Below are 25,939 nucleotides of genomic sequence, written 5' to 3' on the forward strand. Positions count from 1 at the left end.
AAGCACAAAAATCCCTTAAAGAATTGCAGGAGAACACTGCTAAACAGGTAGAAGACATTAAAGAGGAAGTACAAAAATCCCTTAAAGAATTGCAGGAGAACACTGCTAAACAGGTAGAAGACATTAAAGAGGAAGCACAAAAATCCCTTAAAGAATTGCAGGAGAACACTGCTAAACAGGTAGAAGACATTAAAGAGGAAGCACAAAAATCCATTAAAGAATTGCAGGAAAACCAGACCAAACAGGTGATGGAATTGAATAAAACCATCCAAGACCTAAAAAGGGAAGTAGAAACACTGAAGAAAACCCAAATTGAGGCAACACTGGAGATAGAAACACTAGGAAAGAAATCTGGAACCATAGATACGAGCATCAGCAACAGAATACAAGAGATGGAAGAGAGAATCTCAGGTGCACAAGACTCCATAGAGAACATCAGCACGACAATCAAAGAAAATACAAAATCCAAAAAGATCCTAACTCAAAATATCCAGGAAATCCAGGACAAAATGAGAAGACCAAACCTACGGATAATAGGAGTAGATGAGAATGAAGATTTTCAACTCAAAGGACAAGCAAATATATTCAACAAAATTATAGAAGAAAACTTTCCAAACCTAAAGAAAGAGATGCCCATGAACATACAAGAAGCTTACAGAACTCCAAATAGACTGGACCAGAAAAGAAATTCCTTCCGACACATAATAATCAGAACAACAAATGCACTAAATAAAGATAGAATACTAAAAGCAGTAAGGGAAAAAGGTCAAGTAACATATAAAGGCAAGCCTATCAGAATTACACCAGATTTTTCACCAGAGACTATGAAAGCCAGAAGGGCCTGGACAGATGTTATACAGAAACTAAGAGAACACAATTTCCAGCCCAGGCTACTATACCCAGCCAAACTCTCAATTACCATAGATGGAGAAACCAAAGTATTCCACGATAAAACCAAATTCACACATTATCTTTCCACAAATCCAGCACTTCAAAGGATAATAACAGAAAAAAACCAATACAAGGACGGAAACCACGTCATAGAAAAAGCAAGAAGGTAATCCCTCAACAAACCTAAAAGAAGACAGCCACAAAAACAGAACACCAACTCTAACAACAAAAATAAAAGGAAGCAACAATTACTTCTCCCTAATATCTCTTAATATCAACGGACTCAACTCCCCAATAAAAAGACATAGACTCCCCAATAAAAAGACATGGCTACAGAAACAGGACCCAACATTTTGCTGCTTACAGGAAACTCATCTCAGAGAAAAAGATAGACACTATCTCAGAATGAAAGGCTGGAAAACAATTTTCCAAGCAAATGGTATGAAGAAACAAGCTGGAGTAGCCATTCTAATATCTGATAAGATTGACTTCCAACCCAAAGTCATCAAAAAGGACAAGGAAGGGCACTTCATTCTCATCAAAGGTAAATCCTCCAAGAGGAACTATAAATTCTGAATATCTATGCTCCAAATACAAGGGCAGCCTCATTCATTAAAGATACTTTATTAAGCTCAAAGCACACACTGCACCTCACACAATAATAGTGGGAGACTTCAACACACCACTTTCACCAATGGACAGATCATGGAAACAGAAACCAAACAGGGACACAGTGAAACTAACAGAGGTTATGAAACAAATGGATCTGACAGATATCTAAAGAACATTTTATCCTAAAACGAAAGGATATACCTTCTTCTCAGCACCTCACGGTACCTTCTCCAAAATTGACCACATAATTGGTCACAAAACAAGCCTCAATATATACAAAAATATTGAAATTGTCCCATGCACCCTATCAGATCACCATGGACAAAGACTGATCTTCAATAACAAAATAAATAATAGAAAGCCAACACACACGTGGAAACTAAACAACACTCTTCTCAATGATACCTTGGTCAAGGAAGGAATAAAGAAAGAAATTAAGGACTTTCTGAAGTTTAATGAAAATGAAGCCACAACATACCCAAACTTATGGGACACACTGAAAGCATTTCTAAGAGGAAAACTCATAGCTCTGAGTGCCTCCAAAAAGAAACTAGAGACTGCACACATAAGCAGCTTGACAACACACCTAATAGCTCTAGAACGAAAGGAAGCAAATTCACCCAAGAGGAGTAGACAGCAAGAAATAATCAAACTCAGGGGTGAAATCAACCAAGTGGAAACAAGAAAAACTATTCAAAGAATCAACCAATCGAGGAGCTGGTTCTTTGAGAAAATCAACAAGATAGATAAACCCTTAGCCAGACTCACTAGAGGGCATAGGGAAAGTACTCTAATTAACAAAATCAGAAATGAAAAGGGAGACATAACAACAGACCCTGAAGAAATCCAAAACACCATCAGATCATTCTACAAAAGGCTATACTCAACAAAACTGGAGAACCTGGATGAAATGGACAAGTTTCTAGACAGATACCAGGTACCAAAGTTAAATCAAGATCAGGTTAATGATCTAAACAGTCCCATATCCCCTAAAGAAATAGAAGCAATCATTAATAGTCTCCCAACCAAGAAAAGCCCAGGACCAGATGGGTTTAGTGCAGAGTTCTATCAAACCTTCAAAGAAGAACTAATCCCAGTTCTTCACAAACTATTCCACAAAATACAATCAGAAGGTACTCTACCCAACTCATTCTACGAAGCCACAATTACTCTGATACCTAAACCACATAAAGACCCAACAAAAATAGAGAACTTCAGACCAATTTCCCTTATGAATATTGATGCAAAAATACTCAATAAAGTTCTCGCTAACCGAATCCAAGAACACATCAAAACAATCATCCATCCTGATCAAGTAGGTTTCATCCCAGAAATGAAAGGATGGTTCAATATACGAAAATCCATCAATGTAATCCATTATATAAATAAACTCAAAGACAAAAACCACATGATCATCCCGTTAGATGCTGAAAAAGCATTTGACAAAATCCAACACCCATTCATGATAAAAGTCTTGGAAAGATCAGGAATTCAAGGCCCATACCTAACCATGATAAAAGCAATATAAAGCAAACCAGTAGCCAACATCAAAGTAAATGGTGAGAAGCTTGAAGCAATCCCACTAAAATCAGGGACTAGACAAGGCTGCCCACTCTCTCCCTACCTATTCAACATTGTACTTGAAGTCCTAGCCAGAGCAATTAGACAACAAAAGGAGATCAAGGGGATACAAATAGGAAAAGAAGAAGTCAAAATATCGCTTTTTGCAGATGATATGATAGTATACATAAGTGACCCTAAAAATTCCACCAGAGAACTCCTAAGCCTGATAAATAGCTTCGGTGAAGTAGCTGGATATAAAATTAACTCAAGCAAGTCAATGGCCTTTCTGTACACAAAGGATAAACAAGCAGAGAAGGAAATTAAGGAAACAACACCCTTCTCAATAGTCACAAACAATATAAAATACCTTGGCCTAACTCTAACTAAGGAAGTGAAAGATCTGTATGACAAGAACTTCAAGTCCCTGAAGAAAGAAATTAAAGAAGATCTCAGAAGATGGAAAAACGTCCCATGCTCATGGATTGGCAGGATCAACATTGTAAAAATGGCTATCTTGCCAAAAGCAATCTACAGATTCAATGCGATCCCCATCAAAATTCCAACTCAATTCTTCTACGAATTGGAAAAGGCAATCTGCAAATTCATCTGGAACAACAAAAAACCTAGGATAGCAAAAACTCTTCTCAAGGATAAAAGAACCTCTGGAGGAATCACCATGCCTGACCTAAAGCTGTACTACAAAGCAATTGTAATAAAAACTGCATGGTACTGGTATATTGACAGACAAGTAGACCAATGGAACAGAATTGAAGACCATGAGATCAACCCACATACCTATGGTCACTTGATCTTGATCTTTGACAAGGGAGCAAAAACCATCCAGTGGAAAAAAGACAGCATTTTCAACAAATGGTGCTGGCACAACTGGCGGTTATCCTGTAGAAGAATGGGAATTGATCCATTCCTATCTCCTTGTACCAAGGTCAAATCTAAGTGGATTAAGGAACTCCACATAAAACCAGAGACACTGAAACTTATAGAGGAGAAAGTAGGGAAAAGCCTCGAAGATATGGGTACAGGGGAAAAATTCCTGAATAGAACAGCAAAGGCTTGCACTGTAAGATCGAGAATCGATAAATGGAACCTCATAAAGTTGCAAAGCTTCTGCAAGGCGAAAGACACCGTCAATAAGACAAAAAGACCACCAACAGATTGGGAAAGGATCTTTACCTATCCTAAATCAGACAGGGGAATAATATCCAATATATATAAGGAAATCAAGAAGGTGGACTCCAGAAAATCAAATAACCCCGTTAAAAAATGGGGCTCAGATAGGGGAATGCCAGGGCCAAAAGAATGGGAATGGGTGGGTAGGGAAGTGGGGGGCGCTATGGGGGACTTTTGGGATAGCATTGGAAATGTAATTGAGGAAAATATGTAATAAAAATATTAAAAATTAAAAAAAAATAAACATTCTTTGCTAATTCAAAAAAAAAAATGGGGCTCAGAACTGAACAAAGAATTCTCACCTGAGGAATACCGAATGGCAGAGAAGCACCTGAAAAAATGTTCAACATCCTTAATCATCAGGGAAATGCAAATCAAAACAACCCTGAGATTCCACCTCACACCAGTCAGAATGGCTAAGATCAAAAATTCAGGTGACAGCAGATGTTGGCGAGGATGTGGAGAAAGAGGAACACTCCTTCATTGTTGGTGGGATTGCAAGCTGTTACAACCACTCTGGAAATCAGTTTGGCGGTTCCTCAGAAAATTGGACATAATACTACCAGAGGATCCAGCAATACCTCTCCTGGGCATATATCCAGAAGATGTTCCAACCGGTAAGAAGGACACATGCTCCACTATGTTCATAGCAGCCTTATTTATAATAGCCAGAAGCTGGAAAGAACCCAGATGCACCTCAACAGAGGAATGGATACAGAAAATGTGGTACATTTACACAATGGAGTACTACTCAGCTATTAAAAGGAATGAATTTATGAAATTCCTAGCCAAATGGATGGATCTGGAGGGCATCATCCTGAGTGAGGTAACATATTCACAAAGGAACTCACACAATATGTACTCACTGATAAGTGGATATTAGCCCAAAAACTTAGGATACCCAAGATATAAGATACAATTTGTTAAACGCATGAAACTCAAGAAGAACGAAGACCAAAGTGTGGACACTGTGCCCCTTCTTGGAATTGGGAACAAAACACCCATGGAAAGAGTTACAGAGATAAAGTTTGGAGCTGTGAAGAAAGGATGGACCATCTAAAGACTGCCATATCCAGGGATCCATCCCATAATCAGCTTCCAAACGCTGACACCATTGCATACACTAGCAAGATTTTGCTGAAAGGACCCAGATATAGCTGTCTCTTGTTAGACAATACCGGGGCCTAGCAAACACAGAAGTGGATGCTCACAGTCAGCTATTGGATGGATCACAGGGCCCCCAATGGAGGAGCTAGAGAAAATACCCAAGGAGCTAAAGGGAACTGCAACCCCATAGGTGGATCATTATTATGAACTAACCAGTTCCCCAGAGCTCTTGACTCTAGCTGCATTTGTATCAAAAGATGGCCTAGTAGGCCATCACTGGAAAGAGAGGCCCATTGGACTTGCCAACTTTATATGCCCCAGTACAGGGGAATGCCAGGGCCAAGGGGTGGGGGTGGGTGGGCGGGGGACTTGGGGGAGGAGTGTATTGGGGACTTTTTGGATAGCATTGGAAATGTAATTGAGGAAATTACCTAATTTAAAAAAAAAACAAAAAACAAAACAAAACAAAAAACAAAACAAAAAAATAAATAAATAAATAAACACCGGTATTTTTGAAGCACTAAAAGTGTAACTCCAATCGGGGAAATAAAAGAAACCTTTGGATTCTGATGCCAAAGACATCTTACATGTCTTGAATCCTGTCTGACCCAAGAATTCAGCAAGTGAAGTGGAGATGAAGTTTTTGAGTTCAAATCCCCTGTTGGCTTCATTAAAGATGGCATGTTATGACCTACCACTGGATTTCTGTGAACATGATGTACACCAAACACTAAGAAGTTAATTTGGCATAAAAGCCCCCACAAAATTACCACATATTAAACATGTTAATACACAGCATACATAACACTGACATCTTCTTTTCTCAGTTTCCTTCCCTTCCTGCTTCCCACCATTCCTCTCGCTTTTCTCCACCCACCCCCCACCCCCCCTTCCACGCCTGTCCCACTCGGATGAGCATCTTCTTTCCACATGGGGTTAGTCCTCAAGACTTCCTGATAAAGGTGGTCCTAGCTTAGCCTCACTGAGCTGTGAAATGATACCTCTGTTACAGATTCCATTCTCAGTGAGTCAGGAGAAAAACAGCAGGCCTCTCTCTAAAATGGGCTCTAGAACCATAAAAAGAACACGTGGCATGTTTTGTACTGTGAGAAAGTAAGTAAAACTAACAACATTCTTTATAAACTCATAAGCTCCTACTTGGTCTCCATGTAGCTATGAAGAAATGATCAAACAGTGAATCCTCTGTGCACAATAAAATAATTGTGTGGAATTGCATACGTAATTATATGTATATGTGTCTGTATATATACACACACACAGTATACACATACAGATTGGGATATCAAAGATAAGAAAGAGTGATACCTGAATTAGGTCTCTTCTGTCGTCTAGAATTCTATCCCTACATTTATATTCTGAATGAAAATTTAAGGGAAAGCCTACAAGATGTCTCAGTGGATAATGATGCTTGCAGCCAGGCCTGGTAACCTAAGTTTAATTCCCAGAACTTACATGGTAAAAGGAGAGACATGACTCCTGTATGATGTTGTCTTCTGACCTTCACATGTACAAACATACACACGCACACACACACATGCACAGTAGATAGATAGATAGATTGATTGATTGATAGATAGATTGATAGATAGTTGTAAAATTAAAAGAAGGTTGTTTTAAAAACATTTAAGGGATTAAGGGATATTTTAATTTTTATTTTTACTTTATTGAATTGATAGGTAAACAAAAATGCACTGTGAAATATTTCTTTCCTGCTCCATATGGCAAAAATGTATTAATATTGAGCTACTAAGTTTAACAAATGTACTTTTACTCACAGTCAGCTATTGGATGTATCACAGGGCTCCCTATGCAGAAGCTAAAGAAAGTACCCAAGGAGCTAAAGGGATCTGCAACCCTATTGTCGGAACTACATGATGTACTAACCAGAACCCCGGAGCTCTTGTCTCTAGCTGCATATGTATCGAAAGATTGCCTAGTCGGCTCTCACTGGAAAGAGAGGCCCATTGGACTTGCAAACTTTATATGCCCCAATATAGGGGAATGCCAGGGCCAAAAGAATGGGAATGGGTGGGTAGGGAAGTGGGGGGCGCTATGGGGGACTTTTGGGATAGCATTGGAAATGTAACTGAGGAAAATATGTAATAAAAATATTAAAAATTAAAAAAAAACATTAAAAAAAAACAGTAAAGAAAAGTTGGTGGGCCAGGCTCTCAGACCTGTCCTCATGCACCTGCCTCCTCTGCGGTACCAGGGCGATGTCCTCACAACCCCTCCTCCTAGGCAGTTGGGCGGAACACTGTGCACTCACCTGTGTTATGAAAGTCTACTTGCAAGAGTTTTACCCTATCTTTTTCTAACTCAGTGCAATATTTCAGAGAAATAAAATGGGTTTACCATTACTTTAAAAAAAAAGAAAAAAGATGTTTGTGCTAACCTGGCAAGCTACCATGAAAGCTATAATTCCTAGGAACCCTTCACCACTGGGGGAGCTGTACTGCAGATAACTGAGTGCCAGCCTGACTCGGTGCCCTCAGAGGGAACAGCTTGATGTTAAGGACAGCTCACATATTCCATGTCATATATATAAATATTAGCCAAAATAAACAAAAAGCCAGAGCACAGCTCTGCTGCCATCTTGCCTTGAGTGTGCTTTCTGACCCACTCACTAATGGTGAGCAATAAGACGGTGGAGAGTTATAGATCCATGTCCTTGTCCCCACTTGACGACTCCTTACGAAGCTGTAATACTTTGCAGAGGACAGGATGGAAGAAAGTAGATCTTGTATTTCCAAACAATACTTCTGATAGAAGAAATTATGTCGTTTGTAGGAGTATAAAATCACTGGGTGTTTTAAAAATACATAACAGAATTTAAAGGTAACTATGTAACAAAATAAACTATCAGATGACCCACGTCTAGTGTCGTGGTAACTATATGCTGCTTAGCTGGCACAAAGAGCAACCATTAGTAAGCAGTCTAAGATAGCAACGACAGGGCCATCAATGGTCAACAAGCAGTAAGGCTCAGTACATGACACCTTATACAAATTCATGAAAGATATATGTTTTACCTTACTATCTACAGACAGGCAATTCTTTTAGCAAAAAAAACTGTCAAGAAAGAAGGAAAAAAACCAAAAACCTCAATATTTTAAATATTCGAGGGCTATCTTCTAAGCTTGGCACTACTTCATATTTGACAACCCTGAAGACAGCAAGGTTACTCACAATCAACTACAACTATTTTGACTATAATCTCTAGCATTTTATGACATAATGAGTGTCTACACAGGGTAATCATCCCATTTGCAATAAGAATTAGTAAGCACTGGAATAACTCACTATGCAATAAGTAAAAAGAAAAAAGAATCTCACAATATGGCCTTGTATCAGTGAAATCACCATTTCACACTAAACTGTCACCATTCAAGTAGAACCAAAGTGAAATTTCTTCTAAAATAAAAGCTTCATATTGCCATCTATGGATGAAAACTGAAACAAGCTCACATTAATAATATAAAAGAAATTTGATACTCACCTAGTCTCTTGAGCTTGAGGAATGGAACTATCTAAGACTACAGTGGTGACCACCTTCCCTTGGTCAGTTGCTCGAGCCTATCAGGTAAGCGGTAATTTCTGAGCTAATTTGAATGGCCTATAAGGTCTCTTCCTTCCAAGACCATTCCATGTTATGTAAAAAATGAGTAATCTGTAACTTCAGGGAATGTGTTAAATTCAGGTAATGAGGGCATCATTTTGCATTCAAATGATGTCATAAAATGAATAAAAACAGTCCTGGAGCTGCCAAGGAAGTGACTATGACTTAAAAGACTCTTAGAGAGTCACTGCATACCCAGTGTTGACCTAGGTGCTTTATAAATGCCACTCATCTGGTCTTCTCAGCATGTTTGGGAGCTCGGCACTTACAAAGCTTAATGATACGAACTGGAATTGATCAGTGAATAAAAGTGAATAATAAGCCTGCTCACTCTTGAGAATTACAATTATTCTTCTGTAACACTAGGATGATACCATAGGATCATGAATTTAGCCAGTTAATCCTCCTTGCCAAAAGGCTTACATAGCCTGCAGAGCCAAGTCCCAACTCCTCAGAACATCAGAACTTGCTGCAGCATCTAGGAGCGACATGCTTCTCACACTGGTCCCCCAAATCTCATCTGCAGTTAGCAGAGGCAATGCCTGGCTTCCATGTGACTCTGAACATGCTGCCCTCTCTGCTAGCTATGCCCACTCCCTGTCTGTAATATGACCAATCAGACAGCACCTCCTGGGAGAGCCCAGAGACTTCTTGTGGGGTTATGCGCTGGGCACTGGGCTTCCACTGTTTCCACAGCCCCTGTAATTACCTCAAGACTGAAGGGCAAAGAATAATTGTTCAAGCACTCATTCATTTTCCCAGCTCTCTGTAAACCCCTTAAAGGCTAGAACTGTGGCTTTTATTTCTAAATCCCTATGACCTTGATTTACTTAAAATGCTAACTAGCAAGAGCTCAAAGTGAATTCCTCTTAATGCTTCAATAAATGAATTGCTTGCACACAGACACACACACACAAACACACACGTGTACCTTATGAGGTAACAAAAGAATCATCCAGACATTATTTCTATAATACAAAGGAAAATGCTAAAGATATCCATGGGTATCTACAGTGCCAAAAGTTCTTTTTACCAAAATAATAATGATAATAATAATAGAAACAAGAGCTATATAAAATCCACACATTTTCAGGTTAAATTATAGCTCTCTGGAAACCAGGAAGGCCTAACAGACAAGAAAATCCCTCAGTTTCCTCTCTGTAGGAAATACTGGTCTTTGAGATTCCATCAGTTCTCTGTGGTGTCCTGCTGCAATTAAAGGATCCTGGTAAAGTACATTGACTCCCTGGGTGATGGAGATATCAAAATGTGCTGTGTGTACCTTTAGATACCGAGGATAATTTGCCATAATTATAAATAGCATTACTTCCAATTCTGACTCGGAGTAGTCATCTATACATGTTTAACCTAAGTTCTACCAAACAACAGTCTCATTCACCTCAGCTGCAAAGTTTCCTTGTGAAGGGCCTATCGTATCGTATGCCCCATATGGAGAGGCCCATCTGAGTTAAAACATCTCAGAAGAGGTGTTCCAGAAACATTGAGAGAGAAAACAACACTCATTTTCTCAGAAGCAGTGGCCTTCCTTCTATCATCACAAAGTGGGCGAATATGAGGTCATGGTCAGCGGGCGGCAGAGACAGAGGTCCTGCGTCTGTTCCCTCACACCCCTCTCTCTGCATCTCTGCTCCTCTCCATCCTTCCTTCCCTTCCCACAAAGACTCTGGGGCTTGCTCTTACACACTGTCTACATCAGCAAATTCCTGACCATGGAAAACTCTATACAGAATAAAAGACGTCATGTCTCAATAAGTAAATTTCAATGAAAATTAAAAATAAGAACCAATTAAAAGGCAAATTAAAATAAAGACAAAAGCATAGGTAGAAGAAATCATACACTAAAAGAGACTTCAATGAACTAAGTATGCCCTTTCTTTTAGCTCTGGCTCAAAATGAGTGTGTGTGTGTGTGTGTGTGTGTGTGTGTGTGTCTGTGTCTGTGTGTCTGTGTGTCTGTGTAACAAACATATAAGTATATTTTTGAGATAAGTGTTTCTGAAAGAATGGTTGTTTTATAGCATCAAAGAATTAATCTTATTTTTACTGTGGCAATTCAGAGTTGCATTTTTAATATAGCCCTTATCTTTCAGAGTTTTATTACTGAAAATGTTAATAAACAAAGCATCAGTTGCTTGCTTCAAAGTAATACAGAAAGGAGCAGGCCAGTAGGAGGCAGAGAAAAGCAAGATGGACTGTAAGTTCCCAGTCACTGAAGCTAGGATTCACTATATTCCTCTGTTTAGTTTGTGTGTGTGTGTGTCTAGATTGTTTTTTTTCTTTTTAATCAGAGGCTACAAACAAGCATCAGAATACTCCCTCACAGGAATAATTATTAACTAACTGAAAAATAAGACAGGTTCCCTTCTGCAGGTTTTCCTTGGAAACAAGCCAAAATTTAACAAGAGAAACAAGCAGATGCCAAGCATTAATTCAGATAATAAAATCCTTCATTAAGAGCTGGACATGTTAAGTTCTCTACTACATTAATCTAACATCCATGGATACTACAAGTTACCCTGAATTTCTACCTATGTCAACAAACTTTTAATGGAGCCAAATATTCGAGTGCAAATATAGACTTAAATATTTTTCACTCTTTAAATATGTCACACACGTGAATAACTGAGTACATTATCACATCACAGTTATGTTAGTGTTGAATGTATTTATGATATGAAACTGCCCAGCTTATCTTTACTTAAGTAAAGTTTTCAATTACCAACTACATGAACTTCAGATGCACTTGTAGATGAACAAATTGTCAGCTTGATCCATACAAACATAAAAACACTTACGGTCCCAAAAATGTTTGCTAGAGTTAGCCAGTACTCATTTGTATCTATAGATGTTTGGTATTGATTAAAATGCAAGTACTGAAATAAGTTAGTTTTTAGAGCAATGTAAGTGCTCAATAAAACGATCGCACCCGAGGAGGACCCGTTTTCGGACATTAAGTTAGGACTGAATGGGCATGTCTCTGGTGTTCAAAAATCTGAGTGACCAGGGGATTTTGAGATGTTGTTTATTTTAGTTTGGTTTCTTAGAGCAGCCTAGTTTTCTTCTCCTCTCTTCTTTCTACAATAATCATCTTGGTTGATAATGTTTTCTCTCAGAGTTAAAACAACAAAGGTGATGATGCATATATCCTGCCTAAATAGAATCTCCTCCTACCCCATGCAGTTTTTGCTTGACTAAGGAGATGGGGGTCTGTGCCTCTTGTCCCTAGCTCAGGTTACAGGGCTACTAGGTGCATCCAATGCTACCCCTACCCCCTAGCACCTCTGCAAAACATTAGCCTACCCTTCTTTCGGTTCCTTTTTTCCTCCTTTTTGCACTTGCACCAAGAGAATCATGCGGGAATCACATTAGGACTGTGCTCTTTTCACCCGGTACACCGCTTTTCCAGGGCAACCCTAAGCAAATGCGGAGTCCCTGGGCAGCGTAGAGGACCACCTCCAGAACCCTGCCACTCACCTGCGGTCCGCCAGGGTCGCCCCTCACCCGAGTGTTGAGCTGGTCGTGCTGAGTTTCGTCCTCGCCGCCCAAGATGCTCTGGCGCTCCAGGAAGCGGTTTTCGTTCCCCCTCTCCAGTCCTTTCAGTGAGGCGACTCCTTGCAGGCAGGCAGGAGGGAAGGAGGGAGTGGAGAGAAACAGCAAAAAATAATGACCCTGACCCACAGGCCTCCATCCTGCGGTCCTCATCACCTTTATTCCCCCGCCTCCTCCCTCCCGGACCTAACTGGGAAGGACGCAGAGACACCAGCTGGAAAACCCTGGAACCAGCTCCCCTGGAGCATCTCCGGGCCCAGAAACAGGGCACCCCTTTCCCATTCTCCTGAAGGAGACTCTTCTTTTGCAGGAGGAAAGAGAAAAAAAAAAAGAAAGAAAGAAAGAAAGAAAGAAAGAAAGAAAGAAAGAAAGAAAGAAAGAAAGAAAGAAAGAAAGAAAGAAAGAAAGAAAGAGCATTTGATCCCAGATTGCTGATGCATCCTCGTGTCCCCCACACATGTGTGCTTACACCCCTTCCGCGCCGCCCTTCAAAAAATAAAAATAAAAAACCGCGCACTGTGGAATTGCGGGTGCGGCTTTTCGGGGTCCTTCCAGGCTCCAAAGTGTCCTGGACGCCCCAGCAGCTGCGAACTTACCTGCCCGACCGCAGCGCGCCTCGGGGCAGGTCCCCAAGACGCAGAGCAGCCAGAAGGACGCGGCCGCTGCTGCCTGCATGGTGGCGGCGCTCAGCTGCTCCTGCCCCGGCCCGGGGCTCGGGCTCCCAACCGCCCCTTCCCAGCCCGAGCCGCTGCCTCTGCCGCAGCCGCGTTTGCCTCAGTGCTGCATTGTGCCTGGCGGGCGCTTCGGTGGCGAGGGCAGCTAGCGAGCGCCGCTTCGGGCGCCAGGCTGTACCTAAGTGGCTTCTAGCGCCTCCCACCTCATCCCCAGGCGGAGGCCGGGGCGGGCGGCCAGCGGGGAGCGAGCCGGGTGCGCAGCGGGCCTGGTGGTGCACTGCCCCCGCGCCGCATCCGGCCACGCGCACCAGTGTAGCTAGGAAATGTAGTTCCCTCCCCGCACAGCTAGCTGGTCTCCAAGGCGACGCGACCATCGGCACCCCAAAACCCAAGAAGGAGACTGCAGACCAAAGAAGGAGAGGTGATGGAGGTCACCTGCACAGTGGCCACACCCCGAATTCGCTCCAGAGGTCTGCGAGGAGCTGCAGGGTTGCTCACTAGCTACTACTATTGCTTGTGTTTCCAAGCGACCATGCCTTGAGTGCAGGACAAGTCAGTTTTGACACAGATCTGGACTGAGGGCCTACTGTGTGCTGGGCGTGAGTCACACGTTTTCAGGTGCAATTAAGAAAAGCCTTTTTGGTAAAAATTTGCCCAAGGCGGTTTTCAATGCTTTTAGTCGTATGAAGTATTTTGCTGACAGGTGTGTCTGTGCACCCGCCATGTGTATGCAGTATCTATGGTTGGAGGCCCAAAGAGAATGTTGGGTCCCTAGGACTGGGGTTACAGAAGGTTTTGTGGGTTCTGGGAATCCAACTCATTTTCTCGGGAGGAACACTTAGTGTTTTAAACCTCTGAGACATCTGTCCATTCTCCACATATTTTCTTTTTCATTGGCATTTAATTTCATTTTAATTTTGATACCTAAGGGAGAGTGGTTAACCCAACTCCAGAAGAATCAGATGTCTCCTAGAGGTCTAGGAAGGCTTGTGAAGTGTGAGTCCGCTGGATATTCTGCGATACGTTTGCTTCCTCCTATATCTGTCAACTTCAAACCTGCACCAGTAATAGATAAGGGAAACTACTTTCTCAGGCCACTTTCCCTACCTAGGGCGTGGCACTATTCAAAAGTGTAGCTTTGTTGGAATAGGTGTACCACTGTGGGTGTAGGCTTTAACCCCCTCCTCCTGGCTGCATGGAAGCCAGTCTTCTCCTAGCAGCCTTCAGATGAAGTCATAGAACTCTCAGCTCCTTCAGCTCCTCCTGCCATATGCCAGCCTCGACACTTCCATGCTCCCACCCTGATGACAATACACTGAACCTCTGAACCTGTAAGCCAACTCCAATCAAATATTGTCTTGATAAGTGTTGCCTTGGTCATGCTGTCTCTTCACAGCAATAAAGCCCTAAATAAGACACTGCCCCTATCAAATGTTAGAGGCTCACCAGGATGAAATAATAATAACACACATATTAACATAATTAGAACTTGAGCTTTATAGATTTTGAAATCTATATATTGGCATTTGACCCTCAGAACAAAAGAGAGAGAGAGAGAAGATTAAGAATTAGATCAAGTAGGCTTTATCACAAAGATGCAGAAATGACTCAACATATGTAAATCAATAAATGTAATCCAACATATAAAAAACCGAAAGACAAAAAACCACGTGATCATCTCATCAATTGCAGAAAAACCCAACATCCCTTCATCGTAAGAGCTGTGAACAGATTTGGGATGCAGGGGACATACGTAATCAATAAAGACAACTTACAGCAAAACCATTGGCAGCATGAACTTAAATTAAGAGAAACTCAAAGCAATTCCACTAAAAGGAACAAGATAAGATTGTCTACTCTCTCCATTCCTATTCAATATAGAACCTGAAGTCTTAGCAAGAACAATAGACAACTAGTGGAAATAAAACTGGAAGTGAAGAGGTCAAAGTATCTTTATTTGCAGATTATAACAGACCTCAGACTGTAGTAGGTCCACAGACCATAGCATAACTGACTCCATGATGGAAGTACCCTTCAGACTGTAAAACTCAGGAGGTAGACACCACCACCTGCCCAAATGAAAACAAAGACCTAATCCATCAAACCCATAGTTCTGAGGAAGGCTCTAAATGTACTAACCTTGCTTTTCAGCTTCTGTGGGCTCTGCTTCTGGCTCACTGCTCTTATTAATTGAAGTATGTCAACTGAGACCTTTTTGTGTGCTTGAAAACTCACCCTGAGAAAGTCCCAGGGCTACATTGGGATCACGAACACCCAGTATAGTCTCCGACTGAATAATAAAGATTTTCTATTGATTTAAACCTGTGTCTGAGCAGTCTTGTCTACTGAATATCCCACAAGAGGGATGATATGATAGTATACATAAATGACTGAAAATTCCAACCAGGGAACCCTGACTGCTGATAACACTTTCAGCAAAGTATCTGGATACAAAAGTAATTCCCCAAAATCAGTAGCCTTCTTATATACAAATGTCAAGTGGGATGAGCAAGAAATCAGGGAATATCTTTCACAATTGAAAATATCTTCAGATAATTCTAACCAAGCAAGTGAAAGAATGACTTCTATGAAAAGATTGTTAAGTCATTGAAGAAAAAAATTGAGAAGATATCAGAAGTTGGAAAGATCTCCCATGATCATAGGTCAATAGCATTAATATAGTAAAAATGGCCATCCTACCCAAAGCATTATACAAATTTAATGCAAAGTTTTATTATTACATTGCTCTAAATAGAGTGCTCACTTTTTCACATTTTAGGTTATTTGGAATATGCTAAATAATTTCTTTTTTTTGATTTTTAATATTTTTATTACATATTTTCCTCAATTACATTTCCAATGCTATCCCAAAAGTCCCCCATAGTGCCCCCCACTTCCCTACCCACCCATTCCCATTCTTTTGGCCCTGGCATTCCCCTATATTGGGGCATATAAAGTTTGCAAGTCCAATGGGCCTCTCTTTCCATTGATGGCCAACTAGGTCATCTTTCGATACATATGCAGCTAGAGACAAGAGCTCCAGGGTTCTGGTTAGTACATCATGTTGTTCCAACAATAGGGTTGCAGATCCCTTTAGCTCCTTGGGTACTTTCTCTAGCTTCTCCATTGGGAGCCCTGTGATACATCCAATAGCTGACTGTGAACATCCACTCCTGTGTTTGCTAGGCCCCGGCATCGTCTCACAAGAGACAGCTATATTTGGGTCCTTTCAGCAAAATCTTGCTAGTGTATGCAATGGTGTCAGCGTTTAGAAGCTGATTATGGGATGGATCCCTGGATACAGCAGTCTCTAAATGGTCCATCCTTTCATCACAGCTACGAACTTTGTCTCTGTAACTCCTTCCCTGGGTGTTTTGTTCCCAATTCTAAGAAGGTGCACAGTGTCCACACTTTGGTCTTCATTCTTCTTGAGTTTCATGCGTTTATCAAATTGTATCTTATATCTTGATTATCCTAAGTTTCTGGGCTAATATCCACTTATCAGTGAATACATATTGTGTGAGTTCTTTTGTGATTGTGTTATTTCACTCAAGATGATGCCCTCCAGGTCCATCCATTTGGCTAGGAATTTCATAAATTCATTCTTTTTAATAGCTGAGTAGTACTCCATTGTGTAAATGTACCATAATTTCTGTATCCATTCCTCTGTTGAGGAACATCTGGGTTCTTTCCAGCTTCTGGCTATTATAAATAGGGCTGCTATGAACATAGTGGAGCATGTGTCCTTTTTACCGGTTGGGACATCTTCTGGATATATGCCCAGGAGAGGTATTGCTGGATCCTCCGGTAGTACTATGTCCAATTTTCTGAGGAACCGCCAGACTGATTTCCAGAGTGGTTGTACAAGCTTGCAATCCCACCAACAATGGAGGAGTGTTCCTCTTTCTCCACATCCTCGCCAGCATCTGCTGTCACCTGAATTTTTGATCTTAGCCATTCTGACTGGTGTGAGGTGGAATCTCAGGGTTGTTTTGATTTGCATTTCCCTGATGATTAAGGATGTTGAACATTTTTTCAGGTGTTTCTCTGCCATTCGGTATTCCTCAGGTGAGAATTCTTTGTTCAGTTCTGAGCCCCATTTTCTAATGGGGTTATTTGACTTTCTGGAGTCCACCTTCTTGAGTTCTTTATATATATTGGATATTAGTCCCTTATCTGATTTAGGATAGGTGAAGAACCTTTCCCAATCTGTTGGTGGTTTTTTTTGTCTTATTGATGGTGTCTTTAGCCTTGCAGAAGCTTTGTAGTTTCATGAGGTCCCACTTGTCAATTCTCGATCTTACAGCACAAGCCATTACTGTTCTATTCAGGAATTTTTCCCCTGTGCCCATATCTTCAAGGCTTTTCCCCACTTTCTCCTCTATAAGTTTCAGTGTCTCTGGTTTTATGTGAAGTTCCTTGATCCACTTAGACTTGACCTTAGTACAAGGAGATAGGAATGGATCGATTCGCATTCTTCTACATGTTAACAACCAGTTGTGCCAGCACCATTTGTTGAAAATGCTGTCTTTCTTCCACTGGATGTTTTTAGCTCCCTTGTCGAAGATCAAGTGACCATAGGTGTGTGGGTTCATTTCTGGGACTTCAATTCTATTCCATTGGTCTATTTGTCTGCACTATACCAGTACCATGCAGTTTTTATCACAATTGCTCTGTAGTAGAGCTTTAGGTCCGGCATGGTGATTCCACCAGAGGTTCTTTTATCCTTGAGAAGAGTTTTTGCTATCCTAGGTTTTTTGTTATTCCAGATGAATTTGCAGATTGCACTTTCTAATTCGTTGAAGAATTGATTTGGAATTTTGATGGGGATTGCATTGAATCTGTAGATTGCTTTTGGCAAGATAGCCATTTTTACAATGTTGATCCTGCCAATCCATGAGCATGGGAGATCTTTCCATCTTCTGAGATCTTCTAGAATTTCTTTCTTCAGAGACTTGAAGTTTTTATTATACAGATCTTTCACTTCCTTAGTTAGAGTCACGCCAAGATATTTTATATTATTTGTGACTATTGAGAAGGGTGTTGTTTCCCTAATTTCTTTCTCAGCCTGTTTATTCTTTGTGTAGAGAAAGGCCATTGATTTGTTTGAGTTAATTTTATATCCAGCTACTTCACCGAAGCTGTTTATCAGGCTTAGGAGTTCTCTGGTGGAATTTCTAGGGTCACTTATATATACTATCATATCATCTGCAAAAAGTGATATTTTGACTTCATCTTTTCCAATTTGTATCCCTTTGATCTCCTTTTGTTGTCGAATTGCTCTGGCTAGGACTTCAAGTACAATGTTGAATAGGTATGGAGAAAGTGGACAGCCTTGTCTAGTCCCTGATTTTAGAGGGATTGCTTCAAGCTTCTCACCATTTACTTTGATGTTGGCTACTGGTTTGCTGTAGATTGCTTTTATCATGTTTAGGTATGGGCCTTGAATTCCTGATCTTTCCAAGACTTTTATCATGAATGGGTGTTGGATCTTGTCAAATGCTTTTTCCGAGTCTAACGAGATGACCATGTGGTTTTTGTCTTTGAGTTTGTTTATATACTGGATTACGTTGATGGATTTCCATATATTGAACCATCCCTGCATCCCTGGGATGAAACCTACTTGGTCAGGATGGATGATTGTTTTGATGTGTTCTTGGATTCGGTTAGCAAGAAGTTTATTGAGGATTTTTGCATCAATATTCATAAGGGATATTGGTCTGAAGTTTTCTATCTTTGTTGGGTCTTTTTGTGGTTTAGGTATCAGAGTAATTGTGGCTTCATAGAATGAGTTGGGTAGAGTACCTTCTGTTTCTATTTTGTGGAATAGTTTGTGAAGAACTGGGATTAGATCTTCTTTGAAGGTCTGATAGAACTCTGCACTAAACCCATCTGGTCCTGGGCTTTTTTTAGTTGGGAGACTATTAATGACTGCTTCTATTTCTTTGGGGGATATAGGGCTGTTTAGATCATTAACCTGATCTTGATTCAACTTTCTGTACCTGGTATCTGTCTAGGAACTTCTCCATTTCATCCAGGTTCTCCAGTTTTGTTGAGTATAGCCTTTGGTAGAAGGATCTGATGGTGTTTTGGATGTCTTCAGGATCTGTTGTTATGTCTCCTTTTTCATTTCTGATTTTGTTAATTAGGATGCTTTCCCTGTGCCCTCTAGTGAGTCTGGCTAAGGGTTTATCTATCTTGTTGATTTTCTCAAAGAACCAGCTCCTTGATTGGTTGATTCTTTGAATAGTTTTTCTTGTTTCCACTTGGTTGATTTCGCCCCTGAGTTTGATTATTTCCTGCCGTCTACTCCTCTTGGGTGAATTTGCTTCCTTTTGTTCTAGTGCTTTTAGGTGTGTTGTCAAGCTGCTAATGTGTGCTCTCTCTAGTTTCCTTTTGGAGGCACTCAGAGCTATGAGTTTTCCTCTTAGAAATGCTTTCATTGCGTCCCATAAGTTTGGGTATGTTGTGGCTTCATTTTCATTGAACTCTAAAAAGTCCTTAATTTCTTTCTTTATTCCTTCCTTGACCAAGGTATCATTGAGAAGAGTGTTGTTCAGTTTCCACGTGAATGTTGGCTTTCTATTATTTATTTTGTTATTGAAGATCAGCCTTAGTCCATGGTGACCTGTTAGGATGCATGGGACAATTTCAATATTTTTGTATCTGTTGAGGCCTGTTTTGTGCCCAATTACGTGGTCAATTTTGGAGAAGGTACCATGAGGTGCTGAGAAGAAGGTATATCCTTTTGTTTTAGGATAGAATGTTCTGTACATATCTGCCAGATCCATTTGATTCATAATTTCTCTTAGTTTCACTGTGTCCCTGTTTAGTTTCTGTTTCCATGATCTGTCCATTGGTGAAAGTGGTGTGTTGAAGTCTCCCACTATTATTGTATGAGGTGCAATGTGTGCTTTGAGATTTACTAAAGTTTCTTTAATGAATGTGGCTGCCTTTGTATTTGGAGCATAGATATTCAGGATTGATAGTACCTCTTGGAGGATTTTACCTTTGATGAGTATGAAGTGTCCCTCCCTGTCTTTTTTAATGACTTTGGGTTGGAAGTCAATCTTATCAGATATTAGAATGGCTACTCCAGCTTGTTTCTTCATGCCATTTGCTTGGAAAATTGTTTTCCAGCCTTTCATTCTGAGGTAGTGTCTATCTTTTTCTCTGAGATGAGTTTCCTGTAAGCAGCAAAATGTTGGGTCTTGTTTGTGTAGCCAGTTTGTTAGTCTATGTCTTTTTATCGGGGAGTTGAGTCCATTGATATTAAGAGATATTAAGGAAAAGTAATTGTTGTTTCCTGTTATTTTTGTTGTTAAAGTTGGCATTCTGTTCTTGTGGCTGTCTTCTTTTAGGTTTGTTGAGGGATTACCTTCTTGTTGTTTCTAGGGCGTGGTTCCTGTCCTTGTATTGGTTTTTTTCTGTTATTATCCTTTGAAGGGCTGGATTCGTGGAGAGATAATGTGTGAATTTGGTTTTGTCGTGGAATACTTTGGTTTCTCCATCTATGTTAATTGAAAGTTTGGCTGGGTATAGTAGCCTGGGCTGGAATTTGTGTTCTTTTAGTGTCTGTATAACATCCGTCCAGGATCTTCTGGCTTTCATAGTCTCTGGTGAAAAATCTGGTGTAATTCTGATAGGCTTGCCTTTATATGTTACTTGGCCTTTTTCTCTTACTGCTTTTAGTATTCTATCTTTATTTAGTGCATTTGTTGTTCTCATTATTATGTGTCGGGAGGTATTTCTTTTCTGGTCCAGTCTATTTAGAGTTCTGTAGGCTTCTTGTATGTTCATGGGCATCTCTTTCTTTAGGTTTGGGAAGTTTTCTTCTATAATTTTGTTGAAGATGTTTGCTGGTCCTTTGAGTTGAAAATCTTCATTCTCATCCACTCCTATTATCCGTAGGTTTGGTCTTCTCCATGTGTCCTGTATTTCTTGGATGTTTTAATTAGGATCTTTTTGCATTTTACATTTTCCTTGATTGTTGTGCCGATGTTCTCTATGGAATCTTCTGCACCTGAGATTCTCTCTTCCATCTCTTGTATTCTGTTGCTGATGCTCGTATCTATGGTTCCAGATTTCTTTCCTAGGGTTTCTATCTCCAGTGTTGCCTCATTTTGGGTTTTCTTTATTGTGTCTACTTCCCTTTTTAGGTCTAGTATGGTTTTGTTCATTTCCATCATCTTTTTGGATGTGTTTTTCTGTAAGGACTTCTACCTGTTTGATTATGTTATCCTGTTTTTCTTTAAGGATTTGTAACTCTTTAGCAGTGTTCTCCTGCAATTCTTTAAGGGATTTTTGTGCTTCCTCTTTATTGTCTTTTACCTCTTTACAAGTGTTCCTTTGTATTTCTTTAAGTGTGTTATTAAAGTCCTTCTTGAAGTCCTCTACCATCATCATGAGATATGCTTTTAGATCCGTGTCTAGCTTTTCCGGTGTGTTGGGGTGCCCTGGACTGTGCGAAGTGGGAGTGCTGGGTTCTGATGATGGTGAGAGGTCTTGGTTTCTGTTAGTAAGATTATTATGTTTACCTTTCGCCATCTGGTAATCTCTGCGGTTAGTTGTTGTCGTTGTCACTGTTTAAAGATTGGAGCAGAAGCTGTGTTCCACTCACCAGCAGTCTCAAAATCCTGTGGCGGGGGTCGTGGGTAGCTGGCAGTACCCCGGTGCTGGTCCAGCCGGAAGAGGCCTGTGGTCCTACTCAGGCCGGTTTTCTGCTTCCATAACTAATGCAGTCTCAGGTCCCGCACGCAATTGGATTGGAGCAGAAGCTGTGTTCCACTCTCCAGAAGTCTTAAGATCCTGTGGCGGGTGTTGTGGGTAGCTGGCGAGTGTCAGCCGACCCTGCGCCCTAGATACCCCGGTGCTTTTCTGACCGGAAGAGCTCTTTTCCAATTTTGTGAGTCCACTTTCTAAAAGCAGCTTCCCATTTGACCTGCTTTTTCTTTTTTCTTTTTTTTTCTTTTTTCTTTTTTTATGTAGACCTTCCATCAGCAGCAGGTACTTTCTGTACAATTCAAGTGAATGTGGTGACTCCATCCCAATAGGCATGTATCTCCCTCAAATTCATTAACTGTGCACTAGAAAGATAAAGAATATCCACTACTTGTTGGGTATGGTCTGAATTACCAAGGATGCCTGGCATCTAAATCATCTGAATAGTAATGACATGCAGGAAACAGTTAAATAGTCCTTCAAGGTTAGCTCACAGTGAACTGTTCACTGGTTCATGTCTGTGAATTCACCACTAGGAGAGAAATGCAACCTCCCTATGGTGTCTAGGGTAAGAACTCTTACAGAAGAAAAAGCTAAGTCATAACCGTGAAATCATCCACACATTATCCAAGATGATAAATCAAAACTAATATCTGAGGGTAAGATGGCGGGGGTGGTAGTGGTGGTGGATGAGAAGGAGGATCCTGTAGAAGGAACTTATGTCTGTTTGGAAGCTTCACCTGTCAAACAAAGCTGATTGGTCTGCAGCTAAAGCAGGAAGCAGAGGATGGGAGCTCTGGTAGGAAGCAAGGAGTATGGGACAGAGCCAGGGAACATGGAGGAGCACAGAAGCATGGGAGCTGAGCAAAGATAACCAGCCACATGGCAGAACTTAGAATAGAAAAATGGAATGATTAATTTATGAACTACTTGAGGAAGAGCCAAAGCTTATGACCAAGGTATTTGTAAATATAACTTGAGTTTCAGAGTCATTATTCTGGGAGCTTGGGGAGAGGAGGACTATCACCCCACTACACACACAAACACACACACACACACACCACAAACACACTTAAACACCAGACACACACACACCGCTCACACACACCACACACACACACACACCCACCCACACACACACACTTTCACAGGAAATGGTTAAATAGAGTCCTTCAAGCTTAGCTCACAGTGAATTTTACCATTTGATTTGTCTGCAAGTGTATTATTAGGAAAGAAATGCAACCTCCCGTATTGTGTCAGTGCTGTTTATCTTAAATATATAGAGTGTTAATTATATTCAGTTGGATTGAAAATGACAGGAGAAGAAGGGAGGGGTTGGGGGTATACAACAATTTCCTACCTCTCCTTGTCACCATTTCCCAATCCCCAACTCTGGTGGCAAAGACCCTATGCTCTACCAAAGGCCATGCCAGGTGCCAGAATACAGGCCCTAACTTGGGCAGAGATCCTCTGCTCAACCACTGGCCAGAAGACCAGAGAAGAAACAGAAACAAAGGAACAAAACACCCATCCAAAAAGATAAACCCAGAAATCAGCACCTAGAGCCCAGCTACTCTACTACAGCAAGCCCTGAAAAATTGGAATAGAAGAATCCCAGCTCAAAGACCCGGAAAATATTTTCAACAAAATCACAGAAGAACAATTTCCTAACCTAAAGAACAAGATGTCTATAAAGGTACAAAAGCAGCTTAAAGAACACAAAATAGATTGGACCAGAAAAGAAAGTTCCCTTACCACATGATAATAAAAAACCCTAAATATACAAAATGAAAAAGAGTATTAAGATCTGCAAGGGGGGAAGGCTAAGTAAAATGTAAAGGCAGACCTATCAGAATCATACCTGTCCTCTCAATGGAGACTCTAGAATACAGAAGGGCCTGGATAAATGTGCTGTAGACTCTCAGAGATCACAGAGGCCAGCACAGACTACTATAGCCAGAAAACCTATCTATCACCATACATGAGAAAAACTAGATCTTCCATGATAATGTAAGATTGAAATGAGATCTATCTACAAATACAGCCTTACAGAAAGTACTAGAAGAAAAATTCCAACCCAAAAGGAAAACTACACCCATAAAAACACAGGAAACACATAATCTCATACTGGCAAGACCAAGAAGGAGAAAAACACACCACCAACAATGTAACAATATAACAGGAATCAACAATAATTGATCATTAATATTGATCAATATCAATGAACTCAATTCCCTAATAAAAAGACCCAGGCTAACAGGATGGATGTGAAAAAGGGATCTGTCAGTCTGTTGCATATGAGAAATACACCTCAACAGCAAAGGTAGATATTATCTCAGAGAGTTGGGAAAAGACTTTTCAAGCAAATGGACAGAAACATGAAGCAAGCTGGTATAGCCATTCTAATATCTAACAAACATAAACTTCAAACCAAAATTAATGAAAGGTGATGGGGAAGGACACTTCATACTCATCAAAGGAAAAAAATCTACCAAGATGACATCTCATTTTTAGCATCTATGCCCCCAAACCAAAAGCACCAATGTTGTAAAAGAAACATTACTAAAGTTCAAAGTACATGTTGACCCTCACACATTGATGGTGAGAATCTTCAATATTTGACTCTTAGCAATGGACAGATCATCCAAACAAAAACTAAACAAAAAATAATGGAGCTGTGATGGTTTGTATATTTTTGGGCCAGGGACTGGCACCATTTGGAGGTGTGGCCTTGTTCAAATAGGTTTGACCTGGTAAGAGTAGGTGTGTCACTGTGGGTGTGGGCTTAAGACCCTCACCCTAGTTGCCTGGAAGTCAGTCTTCCACTATCAGCCTTTGGATGAAGATGTAGAACTCTCAACTCTCACTGCGCCATGCCTGCCTGGATACTGTCATGCTCACACCTTGATGATGGACTGAACCTCTGAACCTGTAAGCCAGCCCCAATTAAATGTTCTTTTTTTTTTTTTTTTTTTTTTTTTTTATAAGACTTATCTTGGTCGTGGTGTCTGTTCACAACAGTAAAACCCTAACTAATACAGGAGCTAACAGACATTATGAATCAAATGGACCTAGTAACATTTCACCCAAACACAAAAGAATATATCTTCTTCTCAGCACTTCATGGAACTTTCTCCAAAATTATCAAAGCAAGACTCAACAGATATAAGAAAACTGAAATAATTTTCTGTATCCTATCAGACTACTACAAATTCAAGCTAGATTGTAACAACAGAAACAATAGAAAGCCTACAAACTCATAAAAACTGAACAAGTCTCTATTGAATAAAGTCTTTATTGAATAAAATTGAGTCAAGACAGAAATAAAGAAATTAAGGATTTTCTAGAATTCAATGAAAATGAATATGCAACATGCCCAAACTTTATGGAAGACAATGAAAGCAGTGCCAAGAGGAAAGTTCATAACACTAAGTGCCAACATAGAGAAATAAGATCTCATACTAGCATCATAACCTGAATGCTCAAGAACAAAAAGAAGCAAACACATCCAAGAGGAGCAGGCTGTAGGAAATAATCAAACTGAGGGCTGAAAACAATAAAACAGAAACAAAGAACAATACAGAGAATCGGTGAAACAAAAAAATTGGTTCTTTGAAAAGAAAAGATACACAAACCTTTAGCCAAACTAACTAAAAGACAGAGAGAGAATATCAAAGTTAACAAAATCAGAAATAAAAGGGGGACATAACAACAGACACTGAGGAAATCCAAAGAATCATTAGGTTATACTTCAAAAACCTCTAATCCACAAAATTGTAAATATCTTGAAAAAAAAAAAAAGGACAATTTTCTTGGTGGATACTACTTACCAAAGTTAAATCAAGATTAGATATACAATTTAAATAGATCTAACCCATAAGAAATAGAAGCAGTCATTAAAAGTCTCACAACAACAGCAGCCCAGGGCCAGATGGATTTTGGAGGAGAATTCTACCAAGCTTACTTTCTTTTTT

The 25,939-nt window shown here is 40.3% G+C and overlaps 1 protein-coding gene across 13 annotated transcripts in view; it reads right to left on the reverse strand.

Annotated features, from left to right (window-relative positions):
• Positions 1-25,939, reverse strand: part of LOC147004899 (protein DBF4 homolog A-like) — a 390,457-nt gene that overhangs the window by 176,179 nt on the left and 188,339 nt on the right. The window contains exons 1-2 of one of the 13 annotated variants that reach the window (XM_085836433.1): positions 13,167-13,414; positions 12,496-12,632 (exon numbers count right to left, since the gene is read on the reverse strand). The exons of 10 other annotated variants lie outside the window; for them this stretch is intronic. The gene's annotated coding sequence lies outside the window, so the exon portion shown is untranslated. Of the gene's footprint in view, positions 1-12,495; positions 12,633-13,166; positions 13,415-25,939 lie in introns of those variants that run through there. 2 more of the 13 variants (XM_085836440.1, XM_085836438.1) reach the window with 2 other exon arrangements.

This window comes from Mus caroli, unplaced genomic scaffold (assembly GCF_978045245.1).
Source record: "Mus caroli unplaced genomic scaffold, Mus_caroli_1 scaffold_4, whole genome shotgun sequence".
Classification (NCBI taxonomy): domain Eukaryota; kingdom Metazoa; phylum Chordata; class Mammalia; order Rodentia; family Muridae; genus Mus; species Mus caroli.